Raw genomic sequence first — 19956 nt, 5'->3', positions numbered from 1 at the left:
CCTCCTCATCATACCACACATTTCATTAATCCTCTTTCAAACTCAAAGGATGTCTTCCTCCTAACTCACTACTCCATACTCAGATCATCAATCCTCCACCAAGCCCAAAGTATCTCCTCCTCCTATGACACCATACACCACTCACCAATCCGTCATCAAACCCAAGGTATCTCTTCCTTCTCACCCTACCACATCATGCACAGCTCATTTAATCCTCCACCAAGCCAAAAAACCTTCTCCTCCTTAACCCACCACACCATACACAGCTCATCAATCCTCCATCAAGGCCAAAGTATCTCCTTCTCTTCCCCAACCCACCACAACATAGTGTACACAGCTCATTAATCCTCCATCAAGCCCAAAGTATCTCCTTCTCTTCCCCAACCCACTACACCAGGGATAAGCAATTAGCGGACCTCCAGATGTTGCCAAACTACAAGTCCCATGAGGCATAGCGAGACTCTGACAGCATCAAGCATGACACCCAGAGGCAGAGGCATGATGGGACTTGTAGTTTGGCAACAGCTGGAGGTCCGCTAATTGCTTATCCCCGCACTACACCATACCATACATAGCTCATCAATACTCCCCCGAACCCAAAGTATCTCCATCTCTTCTCCAATCCACTACACCATACCATACATAGCTCATCAATCCTCCACCAAGCCCAAAGTATCTCCATCTCTTCTCCAACCCACTACACCCCACCATACACAGCTCATCAATCCTCCCCCAAACCCAAAGTATCTCCATCTCTTCTCCAACCCACTACACCATACCATACACAGCTCATCAATCCTCCATCAAGCCCAAAGTATCTCCTTCTCTTCCCCAACCCACTACACCATACCATACATGGCTCATCAATCCTCCACCAAACCCAAAGTATCTCCATCTCTTCTCCAAACCACTACACCATACCATACACAGCTCATCAATCCTCCACCAAACCCAAAGTATCTCCATCTCTTCTCCAACCCACTACACCATACCACACACAGCTCATCAATCCTCCACCAAATCCAAAGTATCTCCATCTCTTCTCCAACCCACTACACCATACCATACATAGCTCATCAATCCTCCCCCAAACCCAAAGTATCTCCATCTCTTCTCCAATCCACTACACCATACCATACATCGCTCATCAATCCTCCCCCAAACCCAAAGTATCTCCATCTCTTCTCGGAACCCACTACACCATACCATACATAGCTCATCAATCCTCCACCAAACCCAAAGTATCTCCATCTCTTCTCCAATCCACTACACCATACCATACATAGCTCATCAATCCTCCACCAAATCCAAAGTATCTCTAAATCTTCTCCAATCCACTACACCATACCATACATAGCTCATCAATCCTCCCCCAAACCCAAAGTATCTCCATCTCTTCTCGGAACCCACTACACCATACCATACATAGCTCATCAATCCTCCACCAAACCCAAAGTATCTCTAAATCTTCTCCAATCCACTACACCATACCATACATAGCTCATCAATCCTCCATCAAGCCCAAAGTATCTCCATCTCTTCTCCAACCCACTACACCATACCATACATAGCTCATCAATCCTCCCCCAAACCCAAAGTATCTCCATCTCTTCTCCAACCCACTACACCATACCATACATCGCTCATCAATCCTCCACCAAACCCAAAGTATCTCCATCTCTTCTCCAAACCACTACACCATACCATACATATCTCATCAATCCTACACCAAACCCAAAGTATCTCCATCTCTTCTCCAACCCACTAGACCATACCATACACAGCTCATCAATCCTCCACCAAACCCAAAGTATCTCCATCTCTTCTCCAACCCACCACACCATACCATACATAGCTCATCAATCCACCACCAAGCCCAAGGTATCTCAATCTCTTCCCCAACCCACTACACCACACCATACACAGCTCATCAATCCTCCACCAAACCCAAAGTATCTCCATCTCTTCTCCAACCCACTACACCACACCATACACAGCTCATCAATCTTTTATCAAGCCCAACGTATCTCCATCTCTTCTCCAACCCACTACACCACACCATACACAGCTCATCAATCCTCCATCAAGCCCAAAGTATCTCCATCTCTTCTCCAATCCACTACACCATACCATACACAGCTCATCAATCCTCCACCAAGCCCAAAGTATCTCCTTCCCTTCCCCAACCCACCACAACATACTGAACACAGCTCATCAATCCTCCACCAAGCCCAAAGTATCTCCTTCCCTTCCCCAACCCACCACAACATACTGAACACAGCTCATCAATCCTCCACCAAATCCAAAGTATCTCCTTCTCTTCTCCAACCCACTACACCATACCATACATAGCTCATCAATCCTCCACCAAACCCAAAGTATCTCCATCTCTTCTCCAATCCACTACACCATACCATACATAGCTCATCAATCCTCCACCAAATCCAAAGTATCTCTAAATCTTCTCCAATCCACTACACCATACCATACATAGCTCATCAATCCTCCCCCAAACCCAAAGTATCTCCATCTCTTCTCGGAACCCACTACACCATACCATACATAGCTCATCAATCCTCCACCAAACCCAAAGTATCTCTAAATCTTCTCCAATCCACTACACCATACCATACATAGCTCATCAATCCTCCATCAAGCCCAAAGTATCTCCATCTCTTCTCCAACCCACTACACCATACCATACATAGCTCATCAATCCTCCCCCAAACCCAAAGTATCTCCATCTCTTCTCCAACCCACTACACCATACCATACATCGCTCATCAATCCTCCACCAAACCCAAAGTATCTCCATCTCTTCTCCAAACCACTACACCATACCATACATATCTCATCAATCCTACACCAAACCCAAAGTATCTCCATCTCTTCTCCAACCCACTAGACCATACCATACACAGCTCATCAATCCTCCACCAAACCCAAAGTATCTCCATCTCTTCTCCAACCCACCACACCATACCATACATAGCTCATCAATCCACCACCAAGCCCAAGGTATCTCAATCTCTTCCCCAACCCACTACACCACACCATACACAGCTCATCAATCCTCCACCAAACCCAAAGTATCTCCATCTCTTCTCCAACCCACTACACCACACCATACACAGCTCGTCAATCTTTTATCAAGCCCAACGTATCTCCATCTCTTCTCCAACCCACTACACCACACCATACACAGCTCATCAATCCTCCATCAAGCCCAAAGTATCTCCATCTCTTCTCCAATCCACTACACCATACCATACACAGCTCATCAATCCTCCACCAAGCCCAAAGTATCTCCTTCCCTTCCCCAACCCACCACAACATACTGAACACAGCTCATCAATCCTCCACCAAGCCCAAAGTATCTCCTTCCCTTCCCCAACCCACCACAACATACTGAACACAGCTCATCAATCCTCCACCAAATCCAAAGTATCTCCTTCTCTTCTCCAACCCACTACACCATACCATACATAGCTCATCAATCCTCTATCAAGCCCAAAGTATCTCCTTCTTTTCCCCAACCCACCAGACACAGCTCATCAATCCTCCATCAAGCCCAAAGTATCTCCTTCTTTTCCCCAACCCACCAGACACAGCTCATCAATCCTCCATCAAGCCCAAAGTATCTCCTTCTCTCCCCAACCCATCACACCATACACCGCTCATCAATCCTACACCCTACCCTAATATTTCCTCCCCACTTTACCAAACCATACACTAAATCCTCACTCCATCACACCATTCTCCTCCTCCTCACCCCACCACACCATACACAGCCCATTAAACCTCCACCAAACCCCAAATATCTCCTCCTCCTCACCCCGCCACTTCATACACAGCCCATTAATTATCTACAACACCCTGCAGTACATTCTATCCTCCCCACCACAGATTTCCATGATCAGCCTTCAAAATTCAAATGGAATTGTGCAATATGAATCCTATTGCAGTGATCATTTGTGTGCTTCTCTGCTGAGATTCCGGAAGTTAAAGGCGTAGAATCAGAAGAAGAATCTGGTAATAATTTATATAGAGAGTCTAATGAAAAAACGTAATATATAGCACTGAATTCTGAGATTCTGGATTGTTTGACTGAATACTAATGATGTGCACTAATAAATTCAAAAATGTTCTCAAGAAACCTGTCAAGACTGTTCTTTGTAAGGTGTGGAGTTCCTCTGGTTACAAGGATAGTTTTATACCAGTGTTTTTAGATTTACTTTTCTTTCAGGTGGCACTTTTGCCAGGTTGGGGCACTGGCGGCTGGTACTCAAAATCTTTTGGGGGGCGCAAACAAACGAAAAAAAAATAACACATCAATTGCAGCCTCACTGTGCCCACCAATTGCCGCCACTGTGCCCACCAATTGCCGCCACTGTGCCATCAAACGCAGCCACTGTGCCCATCAATTGTCGACTCGCCACTGTGCCATGCCATCAATTGTTGCCACTGTGCCATCAAACGCCAGCCACTGTGCCCATCAATTGTCGCCACTGTGCCATGTCATCAATTGTTGCCACTGTGCCATCAATTGTCACCACTGTGCCATGCCATTAAACACAGCCACTGTGCCATCAATTGTCACCACTGTGCCATGCCATCAAACGCAGCCACTGTGCCATCAATTGTCGCCACTGTGCCCATCAACTGTCGCCACTGTGCCATGCCATCAAACGCAGCCACTGTGCCATCAATTGTCGCCACTGTGCCCACCAATTGCCGCCACTGTGCCATCAAACGCAGCCACTGTGCCCATCAATTGTCGCCACTGTGCCATGCCATCAATTGTTGCCACTGTGCCATCAAACGCAGCCACTGTGTCCATCAATTGTTGCCACTGTGCCATCAATTGTCACCACTGTGCCATGCCATCAAACACAGCCACTGTGCCATGCCATCAAACGCAGCCACTGTGCCATGCCATCAAACGCAGCCACTGTGCCATCAATTGTCGCCACTGTGCCCATCAATTGTCGCCACTGTGCCATGCCATCAAACGCAGCCACTGTGCCATCAATTGTCGCCACTGTGCCCACCAATTGTCGCCTCTGTGCCATGCCATCAAACACAGCCACTGTGCCATGCCATCAAACGCAGCCACTGTGCCATCAATTGTCGCCACTGTGCCCATCAATTGTCGCCACTGTGCCCATCAATTGTCGCCACTGTGCCCATCAATTGTCACCACTGTGCCATGCCATTAATTGACGCCACTGTGTCCATCAATTGCCGCCAGTTTGTCCCGTAAAATGCCGCCAGATTGCCCCCACAAATACCACCAGATTGCCCCCCGCCCGGCACTTACCTTTCTCGGGTCAGCCATCCTCCCTCCACGATCCCTCGGTGTCTTCTCCCGCCCTCGATATCGCTTCAGCCAATCAGGTCACCGGTAACCAGACCCGGTGAACCTGATTGGCTGAGACGCGTGTCAGTGTTAACCAGGGAACACACACCCTGTGCTTCCCCTGGTTAACTATTTGGAAGCCGATTACAGGCCACAGGCCGCTGGCTCTGATAGACACTTCCAAAAACCAACCAACTGCCGTTATTCAGATGGCCGGCGCTCACCAGGGGGCCAGCCATCTGAATAGTGTGCGGCAGGGGCGCCGGCACCAATACATAGATTCATGCAATGCAATGACTTCAGTGACGGTGCAGAAGAGAGAGGGGGCGGCGCTCCTGCACCCACTATGGACGCACCGCCACTGGGTTGGGGGACATTGTCAGAAGACTACAGGTTGGTGTTGTAAGTCTCCATTAGAGATAAACAACATTCAAAAAAACATAACTTTATGACCGCGGAGTAACCCTCTATCTTTATCTAGAAAAGGTGCCACTCACCAAACCAGAGCATTAATATGTAGATGAATGTGGCCTCAGCCAGCACCGCTCCAGCCACACTCCCCTGACATGTTTCGTCCCGCTCACCAGGGACTTGGTCACTTGAACTACTTGTATGCACTTATGCCTGATGAAGGGGTCATGGATGGCCTCGAAACATTGCAATTTTCCGCTGTCATGCAAACACTTTTGAAGAAAACCTTTGGATGTTATTTGAAGATCCATGGTGTGCTTCATTACTGGGCACTTAAACCCCCTTCGTGCCCAGACCAATTTTCAGCTTTCAGCGCTGACGCATTTTGAATGACAATTGCGCGATCATACAACTCTGTACCCAAATTATATTTTCATCATTTTTTCCCCACAAATAGAGCTTTCTTTTGGTGGTATATGATCATCTCTGCGATTTTTTTTTTTTTTTGCGCTATGAACAAAAATAGACAAAAAAAAAATGAAAAAAAAAAACACATTATTTTTTACTTTTTGTTATAATAATATCCCAATTTAAAAAAAATAAATAAATAAAAATCCTTAGTTTAGGCTGATACGTATTCTTTTACATATTTTTGTTAAAAAAAAATCGCAATAAGCGTTTATTGATTGGTTTGCGCAAAAGTTATAGCGCCTACAAAATAGGGGATAGATTTATGTTTTTTTAAAAAAAAATTTTTACTAGTAATGGCGGCGATCTGCGATTTTTTTTTGTCTGGCCTGCGTCATTGCGGCGGACATATCAGACACTTTTGACACTATTTTGGGACCATTCACATTCATACGGCGATCCCTGCTATAAAAATGCACTGATTACTGTGTAAATGTGACTGGCAGGGAAGGGGTTAACACTAGGGGGCGAGGAAGGGGTTAAATGTATTCCCTGGGTGTGAATCTTACTGTGGGGGAAGGGGACTGACTGGGGGAGGTGACCAATGCTGTGTCCCTATGTACAAGGGACACAGATCGGTCTCCTCTCTCCCTGACAGGACGTGGAGCTCTGTGTTTACACCCCATCATTACACACATAGCTCCACGTCCCTGCTGTCACCGCCGATCGCGGGTACCCGGCACACATCGCGGCCACCAGGCACGCGCATCAGCACCTCAGCGATGCGCCGGGCCCAGTTTTTCCCCGCTGCGCGCCCCCAGCGGCGCACGCAGGGAATGCAAATAAAAGGACGTCCACCCGGCAGTTGAGAGCCGCGCTATGGATGTCTTTCGTCTACAGCACGGGTCTCAAGTGGTTAAAGGGGTTGTAAACCCTCCTTAAGAAAAAAATAAAATAAAATAACAAACATGTCATACTTACCTCCACTGTGCAGTTGCGGGCCAGATCCTCCTCTTCTGGGGTCCCCTGGCGGTGCTGGTGGCTCCTCCCCCCGCATGGAGTGTCAACAGTGGCTGCGTTTGGCATGGCACAGTGGTGACAATGGCATGGCACAGTGGTGACAATTGATGGGCACAGTAGCGACAATTTTATGGCACAGCGGCGACAATTTTATGGCACAGTGGCGGCAATTGATGTTTTTTTTTTTCATTTGTTTGCGCCCCCCCCCACCAGAAAAAAATGTTGAGCACCAGCCGCCACCGGTTAAGTTGCTATTAGTTAGATGTTATTTCAGATTTTTCTATTTTCGGGTTTTAGAATTTTCGGGCAAAATTTTGTTAAAACGGGCATTCGTTATTTCGGATAATTCGTAACTTCGGATAAATTTGTATTTGTTACGTTCACTAACAGACATAGGGCTAGATACGCCGACTGTAGCCTAAGATATGCCTGGCATAAGGCTCTTATGCCGTCGTATCGTAGGCTGCATTCTGCCGCTGGCCGCTAGGTGGCGTTCCTATAGTGGTCAGGGTAGAGTATGCAAATTGCATACTCACGCTGATTCACAAACGTACGTGCGCCTGGCGTTCAAGTTTTACGTCGTTTGCGTACGACGCTTCCGTCGTAAGGCTGCTCCTGCTATTAGGAGGCGCAGCCAATGCTAAATATGGACGTCGTTCCCGCGTCACGTTATTCGAAATTTGCGTCGTTTGCGTAAGTGGATCGTGAATGGCGCTGGACGCCATTTATGTTCCTGTCGAAGCAAATGACGTCCTTGCGACGTCATTTACCGCAATGCACGTCGGGAAAGTTTCCCGACGGAGCATGCGCACTACGTTTGGCGTGGGAACGCGCCTAATTTAAATGATCCACGCCCCCTATGGGATCATTTAAATTACGCGCGCTTATGCCGGCCACTTTTACGCAACGCCCCCGCAAATGCTTCGTGAATAAAGCGTAGCTCAAGTTTTTACGGAGGCGTAGCGTAAAAACGGTACGCTGCGCCTCCGTAGTAGTGTGCGCCCCTACCTGAATCCACCCCAGGGTTGCCAACCTCCCGCAGATTTTTTTACTTGCAAAGCATGGAAAATTTACTGACAGAACACATTTTTTTACTGACATCCTGAAAAATGACAGACAAACTAAGACAATCAATATTTATAGTATAAACACTATTGGCCAGATTCACAGATATCTGCGGCGGCGTAACGTATCGTCTTTACGTTACACCGCCGCAAGTTTTCAGCGCAAGTGCCTGATTCACCAAGCACTTGCGTGTAAACTTACGGTGGTGTAACGTAAAGCCATCCGGCGCAAGCCCGCCTAATTCAAATGGGGCGTGTACCATTTAAATTAGGCGCGTTCCCGCGCCGAACGCACTGCGCATGCTCCGTTTTGAAATTTCCCGCCGTGCTTTGCGCAAAATGACGTCGCCCCGACGTAATGTTTTGAATGGCGACGTGCGTAACGTACTTTCGTATTCCCGGACGACTTACGCAAACAAAAAATAATTTAAATTCGACGCGGGAACGACGGCCATACTTTTACACCACCTCAATAGCAGCCGTAACTTTGCGATGCGTAAAGACGACTAGCGACGACGTAACCAACGTGCATACCTTCATGGATCGCCGTAAAAGCTAATTTGCATACCCGACGCTGGAAAACGACGCAAACTCCACCCAGTGGCGGCCAAAGTATTGCATCCTAAGATCCGAAGGCATACGCCTGTCGGATCTTAGCCAAATGCCGTCGTATCTTTGTTTGTGAATTACAAATAAAGATACGACGCGGCAAATTTGAAAGTACGCCGGAGTATCAGCAGACCCTCCGGCGTACTTAGTCTATGGGCCAGATTCATAAAGACTTACGACAGGCGTATCAGTAGATACGCCGGCGTAAGTCCGAATCCGCGCCGCAACTTTAAGCGTATGCTCAAACGGAGATACACTTAAATGTTGCTAAGATACGACCGGCGTAAGTCTCCTACGCAGTCGTATCTTAACTGCTTATTTACGCAGGCCGCTGGTGGCCGCTAGGGGCTAGATACGCCTATTCACGAACGTACGCCCGGCCGTCGCAGTAAAGATACGCCGTTTACGTAAGGCGTTTTCCGGCGTAAAGATAAACCACCAAAAAGATGGCGCAGCCAATGTAAAGTATGGACGTCGGAACCGCGTCAAATTTTTCAAATTTTACGTCGTTTGCGTAAACTCGTTCGTGAATGGGGCTGGCCGTAATTTACGTTCACGTCGAAAGCATTGACGATTTGCCGACGTCATTTGGAGCATGCGCACTGGGATACGTCCACGGACGGCGCATGCGCCGTTCGTTAGAAACGTCAAATACGTGGGGTCACTAGTATTTTGCATAGAACACGCCCCCAACCAGCCTATTTTGAATTAGGCGGGCTTACGGCGGCCCAGTTACACTGCGACGCCGTAAGTTACAGCGCAACTTTTTTGTGAATACAGGACCTGCGGCTCAAACTTACGGCGGCGTAGTGTATCTGAGATATGCTACGCCTGCCGAAATCTATCTGAATCTAGCCCAATATGGAAATACTGACAATGCTCATAACAAGTCATTTGCCTGGTTTACACCAATAAAGTCAACACAGCATGACAAACTATCCGCCAGTAATATTTACTGACAGTTGTAAAAATCACAGATTTTTACAAACTGTTCATAAATTTACTAACGGTTGGCAACCCTAGATCCTATTGTATCCACTTCCCGCCCGGCCTATAGGCGATAGAAGTCCGGGAAGTGGTTTTGAAATCCTGACTGGACGTCCATAGACGTCCTGCAGGATTGCATGCCGCGCGCGGCGATCTGTGATGCGGGGTGTCAGTCTGACACCCTGCATCTCCGATCTCGGTAAATAGCCTCCGGCGGAGACTCTTTACCATGTGATCAGCCGTGTCCAATCACGGCTGATCACAATGTAAACAGGAAGAGCCGTTGATGGCTCTTCCTCACCCGCGTCTGACAGACATGAGTAGAGGAGAGCGGATCGGCAGGCTCTCCTGACAGGGGGGGGGGGGTTCGCGCTGATTGTTTATCAGCGCAGCCCCCCCTCGGATCGCCACACTGGACCACCAGGGAAGGGCAAACAAAAAAAAAGGGGGCAAAAAAAAAAAAAAGTCTAGGGAAAAAAAAGCATTAAAAAATAAAAAAGATGCCAATCAGTGCCCACAAATGGGCACTGATTGGCAACATGGGTAAATCAGTGCTGCCCCACAGTGTCCATCAGTGCCACCCCACAGTGCCCATCCATGCCCAGTGCCCACCTATCAGTGCCCATCTGTGCCACCCATAAGTATCCATCAGTGCCACCCATAAGTGCCGCCCATGAGTGCCCATCTGTGCCGCCTATGAGTGCCCAGTGCCACCCATGAGTGCCCATCAGTGCCGCCTATGTGTGCCCATCAGTGCCGCCTATGTGTGCCCATCAGTGCCACCTATGAGTGCCCATCAGTGCCGCATACCAGCGCCGCCAATCAGTGCCACCTCATCTGTGCCCGTCAGTACTACCTCATCGATGTCCATCAGTGCCATTTCATCGGTGCCCATCAGTGCCGCCATATCAGTGCCCGTAATTGAAAGAGAAAACTTACTTATTTACCAAAAAATTAACAGAAAAAAATAAAAACGTAATTTTTAATTTTAATTTAAAAAAAAAAAAAAAAATTATTTTTTTAGTTGTTGCGCAAAAAAAATAAAAAATCGCAGAGGTGATCAAATACCACCAAAAGAAAGCTCTATTTTTGGGGAAAAAAGGACATCGATTTTGTTTGGGTACAGTGTAGCACGACCGCGCAATTGTCATTCAAAGTGCGACAGTGCTGAAAGCTGAAAATTGGCTTGGGCGGGAAGGTGCGTAAGTGCCCGGTATGGAAGTGGGTATATACTACTTCCTATTAAGAGCTGTAAAAACTGTAAAGCCGTTAAATATCATTGGAGAGCCGGGGCACTACGAACCCAGGAAGTCAAGGAGAGACTAGAGCCAGTGGCGGTGCGTCCATAAAGGGCGCAGGAGCGCCGCCCCCTCTCTCCTGCACCCGTCTATCACCAATAGATAGATTCACGCATTGCATGAATCTATCTATTGTCGCCACGGCGGCCCCCTATTCAGGTGTCCGGCCCCTTGTTGGGTGGTGGGCATCTGAATTACAGCGGTGGGGGTGTTTTTTTGGAAGCGCCTGATTAGAGCCGTCGGCTCTAATAGGCCTTCCAAATTGGTAAACAGCGGGCGCAATGCTGTGCGTTCCCTGTTTACTCAGTGTTGTGTTAGGGAAGCGAATGAATCGCTTCCCCAACACTCGCCCGCCTCTCAGCCAATCGGGTGCTTAGGTCTGGTTACCTGTCACCTGATTGGCTGAAGCGACAGGTGCTGTGATTGGATCCTATCAAGCGTCCAATCATAGAAGAGGACAGGAAGGGGACGGGAGAAGACATCAAGGACAGCGTGGAGGACAGCGCCGTGACCCGAGACAGGCAAGTGCCGGGCGGGGGATGCACACTGGGGCAGCATTGGATGGGGCACAATAGCGGGAGTTGCTGGGGCACGGTAACAGCATTTGATGGGGAACGGTAGCAGCAATCGAAGGGCACAGTGGCAACAATTGATGGGGCACAGTAGCGCTAATTGATGGGCACAGTAGCGGCAATTGATGGACACAGTAGCGGCAATTGATGGACACAGTAGCGGCAATTGATGGGGCACACTGGCAGCAATTGATGGGTACAGTAGCTGCTTTTTATGGCACAGTGGCAGCAATTTATGGGTACAGTGGCTGCGTTTGATGGGCACAGTGGCAGCAATTGGTTGGGCACAGTGGCAGCAATTGGTGGGGCACATTGGCAGAAATTGATGGGGCACAGTGGCAGCAATTGATGGGCACACTGGCAGCAATTGATGGGCACACTGGCAGCAATTGATGGGCACACTGGCAGCAATTGATGGGCACAGTGGCTGCAATGGATTTTTTTTTTCATTTTTGGTATTTGCGCCCCCCCAAAAAAATTTGAGCACCAGCCGCCACTGGACTAGAGGTGACCCCTAGAGACCTGGATTAGAAAGACATCTATTTGCAGCTTCTTAAATTTCATGGTGTTTCTTCTTTTCTCCATAAGTGCACCCTAATGCCACGTACACACGGTCGGAATTCCCGTTGGAAAAAAATTTGATGTTTTTTTCCAACGGAATTCCGCTCAAGCTTGGCTTGCATACACACGGTCACACCAAATTCCAACCGTCAAGAACGCGGTGACGTGCAACACTACGGCGAGCCGAAAAAAATGAAGTTCAAAGATTCAGAGCATGCGTCAAAAAGTTTCCGAGCATGCATGTTTTTTTTTTCCCGTCTGGAATTCAATACAGACGAACGAATTTTCTGATAGGATTTTTTTCCAGGACATACAGGCCCAGATTCAGGCAGGGAGCGCGTATTTGTGAGCGGGCGTAACGTATCCTATTTACGTTACGCCTCCACAACTTTGACAGGCAAGTGCAGTATTCACAAAGCAAAGTTGCGGCGGCGTAGCGTAAATAGGCCGGCGTAAGCCCGCCTAATTCAAATGTGGAACATGTGGGCGTGTTTTATGTTAATTTATTGTGACCCCACGTAAATGACGCTTTTTACGAACGGCGCATGCGCCGTCCGTGAAAGTATCCCAGTGCGCATGCTCCAAATTAACCCGCAAAATGCCAATGCTTTAGACGTGATCGTAAATGACGCCCAGCCCTATTCGCGAACGACTTACGTAATCGACAGAAAATTCAATGCTGGCCCGACGTCCATACTTAACATTGGCTGCGCCTCATATAGCAGGGGTAACTTTACGCCGGAAAAAGCCGAACGTAAACGGCGTATCTGTACTGCGACGGCCAGGCGTACGTTCGTGAATTTGCGTATATCTAGCTAATTTACATATTCTAGGCGTAAATCAGCGTACACGCCCCTAGCGGCCAGCGTAAATATGCAGTTAAGATACAACAGCGTAGGAGATTTACGCTGGTCGTATCTTATACAAATTCTGGCGTATCTGATTCTTTGAATCGGGCGCCAAGATACGACGCCTCAGACTCAGAGATACGACGGTGTATCTCCTACAAGAATCGGGTGTTTTTCTTTAAATCAAAGCTGTACTTACCGTTTCAGAGATAGATCTTCTCCGCCGCTTCCGGGTATGATCTTCGGGACTGGGCGTTCCTACTTGATTGACAGGCTTCCGACGGTCGCATACATCGCGTCGCGATTTTCCGAAAGTAGCCGAACGTCGGTGCGCAGGCGCCGTATAGAGCCGGACCGACGTTCGGCTTCTTTCGGAAAATCGTGACGCGATAGATGCGACCGTCGGAAGACTGTCAATCAAGAAGGAACGCCCAGTCCCACAGCCCATACCCGGAAGCGGCGGAGAAGATCTATCTCTGAAACGGTAAGTACAGCTTTGATTTTAAAAAAAACACCCGATTCCCCTAGACAAAGTGAGCCTCAATCTAATGTTAAAAATAGTTTTTCGGGTGAACTCCCGCTTTAAGAACGTGACCCGGACAGTATTTGGGAGACACTTTAACACTGCCGGGGAGAGGGGGAGGGGAGTGAAGTGTCACAATAACAGGTTTTTCAGGGTTTTAGGAATGGGAATGTGAGAACACGGACTTCCCCCGGCCATGTTTATTTTGTCTCGGTCATGTTTGACCTCCATTGTAATGGGAGAGACATGTGCACACATCAGACATAACATGATGACCACCCACCATAACCCGTCCATGCATGGACTCCGCTAGACCTTTGGAGGTCTGCTGTGGTATCCGACACCAAGCCGTCACTGGTCGATCTTTTCACTCCTGTGAGGTGGGGCCTCCATGGATGAGAATTGTTTTTCCAGAGCATGCTCTGTGTGCAGGGCAGGACTTAGGGTGGTGGGGGCCCCTGGGCTTGAGTGTTGAAGGGGCCCCCTGGAGCCGAGAATTGGGGGGGATCGAAGTTGTTGAGCGGGGGGGGATTTTGCAGTTGTTGAGGGGGGGAGTGCCTCTCACCTGTGCCAACAGCCGGGGCCACAGACTGTCATTAGCCCGGCTGTCGGCTTTCTTCCCTTCAGCAGCCACAGTCCTCCACACACCACTCCGGTTCCTCCTGCTTCCGTGCTGCCTCCTCTTGCAGTGCGGGAAAATTAACCCTTTTGCGGAACTGCGGGAAGAAGCTGTCTGTGCGGGAAAGTCCCACAGAATCCGTGCGTGTTGGGAGGTATGCGCAGGGCCGCCATCAGGAATTTTGGGGCCCCTTGCACAGCTTAAGGCATGAGCCCCCTGAAGCAGAGAACCTAGGGGGGGTGGGGGTGCTGCCGCCTGAAATTGAGAAGCGTGGGGGCTGCCGCAAATTGAGAAGCGGGGGGGCCTTTACAAAAAAAAGAAGAAATAAAGAAGAAGACAAATATATATATAAATATATGTAGCCATCCGGGGCCCTGGGGACCTCTGGGCCTTTTAATAAAAAGAAAAAATAAACCTCTGGGCCCTTTAATAATAAAAAAAAAAACATTTATAAAAATTACATAAAAAAAGGGAGGTTGCCAAACCCAGGGGGCCCTGGGGACCTCTGGGCCCCTGGGAACCTCTGGGCCTTTTAATAAAAAAAATAAAATAAACAAAAATAAAAAAATAAACATTTATAAAAAAAGGGGGGGTTGCCACATGGGGCCCTGGGGACCTCTGAGCCCTTTAATAAAAAAAAATATATATATATATAAAAAAAAATGTAATTTTTTTTATAAAAAAATAAAAAAGGTGGGTTGCCATCCGGGGGCCCTGGAGACCCCTGGGCCCTTTAATAATAATAATAAAATATATATATATATATATATATATATATATATATATATATATATATATATATATATAATATATATAAAAAATATATAAAAAATACATTTTTTTACAAAAAATAAATAAAAAAAAGGGGGGTTGCCGTCCGGGGCCCTGGGGGCCTCCGGGCCCCTGGGGACCTCCGGACCCCTAAAAAAAAAAAAAAAAAAAAAAATTTTTTTTTTTTTTTTTTAAAGGGGGCCCCCTATTGGGTGGGGCCCCTGGGCTTGAGCCCAGTCAAGGCCAATGGTAAGTCCGGCCCTGTCTGTGTGTTCTGACACTTTTCTATCAGAACCAGCATTAACTTTACCCGCAATTTAATCTTCTATTGGATCAGACTACACAGGCCAGCCTTCGTTCATTGATGGAGGTGGGGAGGGGAGGCTCATTGATGGAGGTGGGGAGGGGAGGCTCATTGGTGGAGGTGGGGAGGGAAGGCTCATTGATGGAGGTGGGGAGGGAAGGCTCATTGATGGAGGTGGGGAGGGAAGGCTCATTGACGGAGGAGGGGAGGGGAGGCTCATTGACGGAGGTGGGGAGGGGAGGCTCATTGATGGAGGTGGGGGAGGGAAGGCTCATTGATGGAGGTGGGGAGGGAAGGCTCATTGACGGAGGTGGGGAGGGGAGGCTCATTGATGGAGGTGGGGGAGGGAAGGCTGATTGATGGGGAGGGAAGGCTCATTGATGGAGGTGGGGGAGGGAAGGCTCATTGATGGAGGTGGGGAGGGGAGGCTCATTGATGGAGGTGGGGGAGGGAAGGCTCATTGATGGGGAGGGAAGGCTCATTGATGGAGGTGGGGGAGGGAAGGCTCATTGACGGAGGTGGAGAGGGAAGGCTCATTGATGGAGGTGGGGGAGGGAAGGCTCATTGATGGGGAGGGAAGGCTCATTGATGGAGGTGGGGAGGGAAGGCTCATTGATGGAGGTGGGGAGGGGAAGGCTCATTGATGGAGGTGGGGGAGGGAAGGCTCATTGATGGGGAGGGAAGGCTCATTGATGGAGGTGGGGAGGGAAGGCTCATTGATGGAGGTGGGGAGGGAAGACTCATTGATGGAGGTGGGGGAGGGAAGGCTCATTGATGGAGGTGGGGAGGCTCATTGATGGAGGTGGGGGAGGAAAGGCTCATTGATGGGGAGGGAAGGCTCATTGATGGAGGTGGGGAGGGAAGGCTCATTGATGGAGGTGGGGAGGGAAGACTCATTGATGGAGGTGGGGGAGGGAAGGCTCATTGATGGAGGTGGGGAGGGAAGGCTCATTGATGGAGGTGGGGAGGGAAGGCTCATTGATGGAGGTGGGGGAGGGAAGGCTCATTGATGGGGAGGGAAGGCTCATTGATGGAGGTGGGGGAGGGAAGGCTCATTGATGGGGAGGGAAGGCTCATTGATGGAGGTGGGGGGGCTCATTGATGGAGATGGGGAGGGAAGGCTCATTGATGGAGGTGGGGAGGGAAGACTCATTGATGGAGGTGGGGGAGGGAAGGCTCATTGATGGAGGTGGGGAGGGAAGGCTCATTGATGGAGGTGGGGATGGAAGGCTCATTGATGGAGGTGGGGAGAGAAGGCTCATTGATGGAGGTGGGGAGGGAAGGCTCATTGATGGAGGTGGGGAGGGAAGGCTCATTGATGGAGGTGGGGAGGGAAGGCTCATTGATGGAGGTGGGGAGGGAAGGCTCATTGATGGAGGTGGGGGAGGGAAGGCTCATTGATGGAGGTGGGGGAGGGAAGGCTCATTGATGGAGGTGGGGGAGGGAAGGCTCATTGATGGGGAGGGAAGGCTCATTGATGGAGATGGGGAGGGAAGGCTCATTGATGGAGGTGGGGAGGGAAGACTCATTGATGGAGGTGGGGGAGAGAAGGCTCATTGATGGAGGTGGGGAGGGAAGGCTCATTGATGGAGGTGGGGATGGAAGGCTCATTGATGGAGGTGGGGAGGGAAGGCTCATTGATGGAGGTGGGGAGGGAAGGCTCATTGATGGAGGTGGGGAGGGAAGGCTCATTGATGGAGGTGGGGAGGGAAGGCTCATTGATGGAGGTGGGGAGGGAAGGCTCATTGATGGAGGTGGGGAGAGAAGGCTCATTGATGGAGGTGGGGAGGGAAGGCTCATTGATGGAGGTGGGGAGGGAAGGCTCATTGATGGAGGTGGGGAGGGAAGGCTCATTGATGGAGGTGGGGAGGGAAGGCTCATTGATGGAGGTGGGGATGGAAGGCTCATTGATGGAGGTGGGGAGAGAAGGCTCATTGATGGAGGTGGGGAGGGAAGGCTCATTGATGGAGGTGGGGAGGGAAGGCTCATTGATGGAGGTGGGGAGGGAAGGCTCATTGATGGAGGTGGGGAGGGAAGGCTCATTGATGGAGGTGGGGGAGGGAAGGCTCATTGATGGAGGTGGGGGAGGGAAGGCTCATTGATGGAGGTGGGGGAGGGAAGGCTCATTGATGGGGAGGGAAGGCTCATTGATGGAGATGGGGAGGGAAGGCTCATTGATGGAGGTGGGGAGGGAAGACTCATTGATGGAGGTGGGGGAGAGAAGGCTCATTGATGGAGGTGGGGAGGGAAGGCTCATTGATGGAGGTGGGGATGGAAGGCTCATTGATGGAGGTGGGGAGGGAAGGCTCATTGATGGAGGTGGGGAGGGAAGGCTCATTGATGGAGGTGGGGAGGGAAGGCTCATTGATGGAGGTGGGGAGGGGGAAGGCTCGTTGATGGAGGTGGGGAGGGAAGGCTCATTGATGGAGGTGGGGAGGGAAGGCTCATTGATGGAGGTGGGGAGGGAAGGCTCATTGATGGAGGTGGGGAGGGGGAAGGCTCATTGATGGAGGTGGGGAGGGAAGGCTCATTGGTGGAGGTGGGGAGGGAAGGCTCATTGATAGAGGTGGGGAGGGAAGGCTCATTGATGGAGGTGGGGAGGGAAGGCTCATTGATGGAGGTGGGGAGGGAAGACTCATTGATGGAGGTGGGGGAGAGAAGGCTCATTGATGGAGGTGGGGAGGGAAGGCTCATTGATGGAGGTGGGGAGGGAAGGCTCATTGATGGAGGTGGGGAGGGGGAAGGCTCGTTGATGGAGGAGGGGAGGGAAGGCTCATTGATGGAGGTGGGGAGGGAAGGCTCATTGATGGAGGTGGGGAGGGAAGGCTCATTGATGGAGGTGGGGAGGGGGAAGGCTCATTGATGGAGGTGGGGAGGGAAGGCTCATTGATGGAGGTGGGGAGGGAAGGCTCATTGATGGAGGTGGGGAGGGAAGGCTCATTGATGGAGGTGGGGAGGGAAGGCTCATTGATGGAGGTGGGGAGGGAAGGCTCATTGATGGAGGTGGGGGAGAGAAGGCTCATTGATGGAGGTGGGGAGGGAAGGCTCATTGATGGAGGTGGGGAGGGAAGTCTTCCCTCCCCACCTCCATCAATGAGCCTTCTCCTGCCCACCTCTATCAATGAGCCTTCCCTTCCACCTCCATCAGCGAGCCATCCCTCCCCCACCTCCATCAATGAGCCTCCCCTCCCCACCTCCATCAACGAGCCTTCCCCCTCCCCACCTCCATCAATGAGCCTTCCCCCTCCCCACCTCCATCAACGAGCCTTCCCCCTCCCCACCTCCATCAATGAGCCTCCCCTCCCCACCTCCATCAACGAGCCTTCCCCCTCCCCACCTCCATCAATGAGCCTTCCCTCCCCACCCCCATCAGTAAGGCAAAAAAATAAATGTGAAGCGCTATCTCTTTAAAATTGATAAACTTACTTCAATAATATGAACATATAATCATACATTTATAATGGTGCCCCTAGTGGCAGTGTTGCATATAGCACCTTTTCGTATTACAAATAACACAAATACAATGGCCTGGATTCACATACATAGGCGCATATTTATGCCGGCGTAGCACATCTAATATACGCTACGCCGACGTATCACAGAGAGGCAAGCACCGAATTCTCAAAGCACTTGCCTCCCAAACTGCGCTGTAGGTGGAAGTGGGTGTGAGCCATGCTAATGAGGCGTACCTCTGCATCCTTCAATATCTCTTTGTTACTACTGTGTACCCCCTCTCCACCACTGCACCGGCCTGAGACCCCCCCCAGTGTGTGGCACCCCGGTGCAGCCCGCCCCCCCCGCCTCCCACTTAGTACGCCTCTGCATGGCCCACCTGGTTTTTCAATGCAGCCTCACCAGTGCCCATCAGTGCAGCCTGATCACTGGGGCAGGTAACATGGGGTGTATGGGGGGAACGGCCTCCTGGGGGGGGTATGCTCCTGGTCCTGGGGTCAAGTTGCAGCCAACGCCCAGCCCTGCAGCCAAGCGTCCCGACTCCCTGGCAGGCACTGCCTCTGCCTGCTTCCAAGAATCCGGTCCCAGGGAGTTGTAGTTTCCTCTGCGCTGCTCTGATTTCCACCCACCGGGAGCTTGAGCGTGGACTACAACTCCCAGAATGCAACAGCTAGGGGTCAGCCGATGTGGCCGGACTTCCTAGAGCAGAATAAAAAAGAACCGTTTTGAACATAAGTTAGAGCGGCCTGGGAGGCAATTGCCACCCTGCCCCCCGGCCCAGCCCTCCCTCTATGTTACGGCGGCGTAACGTATGTGGTCCGGCGTAAGCCCGCCTAATTCAAATGTGGATGGTGTGGGCGTGTTTTATTTCAATTTAGTGTGACCCCAAGTATTTGACGTTTTTTACGAACGGCGCACGCGCCGTTCGTGAAAGAACCCCAGTGCGCATGCTCGAAATTACGCCGCAAATTGTCATTGCTTTCGACGTGAACGTAAATTACGTCCAGCCCTATTCGAGAACGACTTACGCAAACGACGTAAAATTTTCAAAACTCGACGCGGGAACGACGCCCATACTTAACATAGGATACGCCTCATATAGCAGGGGTAACTTTACGCCGGAAAAAGCCTAACGTAAACGGCATAAAA

This window comes from Rana temporaria, chromosome 2 (assembly GCF_905171775.1).
Source record: "Rana temporaria chromosome 2, aRanTem1.1, whole genome shotgun sequence".
Classification (NCBI taxonomy): Eukaryota; Metazoa; Chordata; class Amphibia; order Anura; family Ranidae; genus Rana; species Rana temporaria.
Note: the sequence above shows the minus strand (reverse complement) of the source record.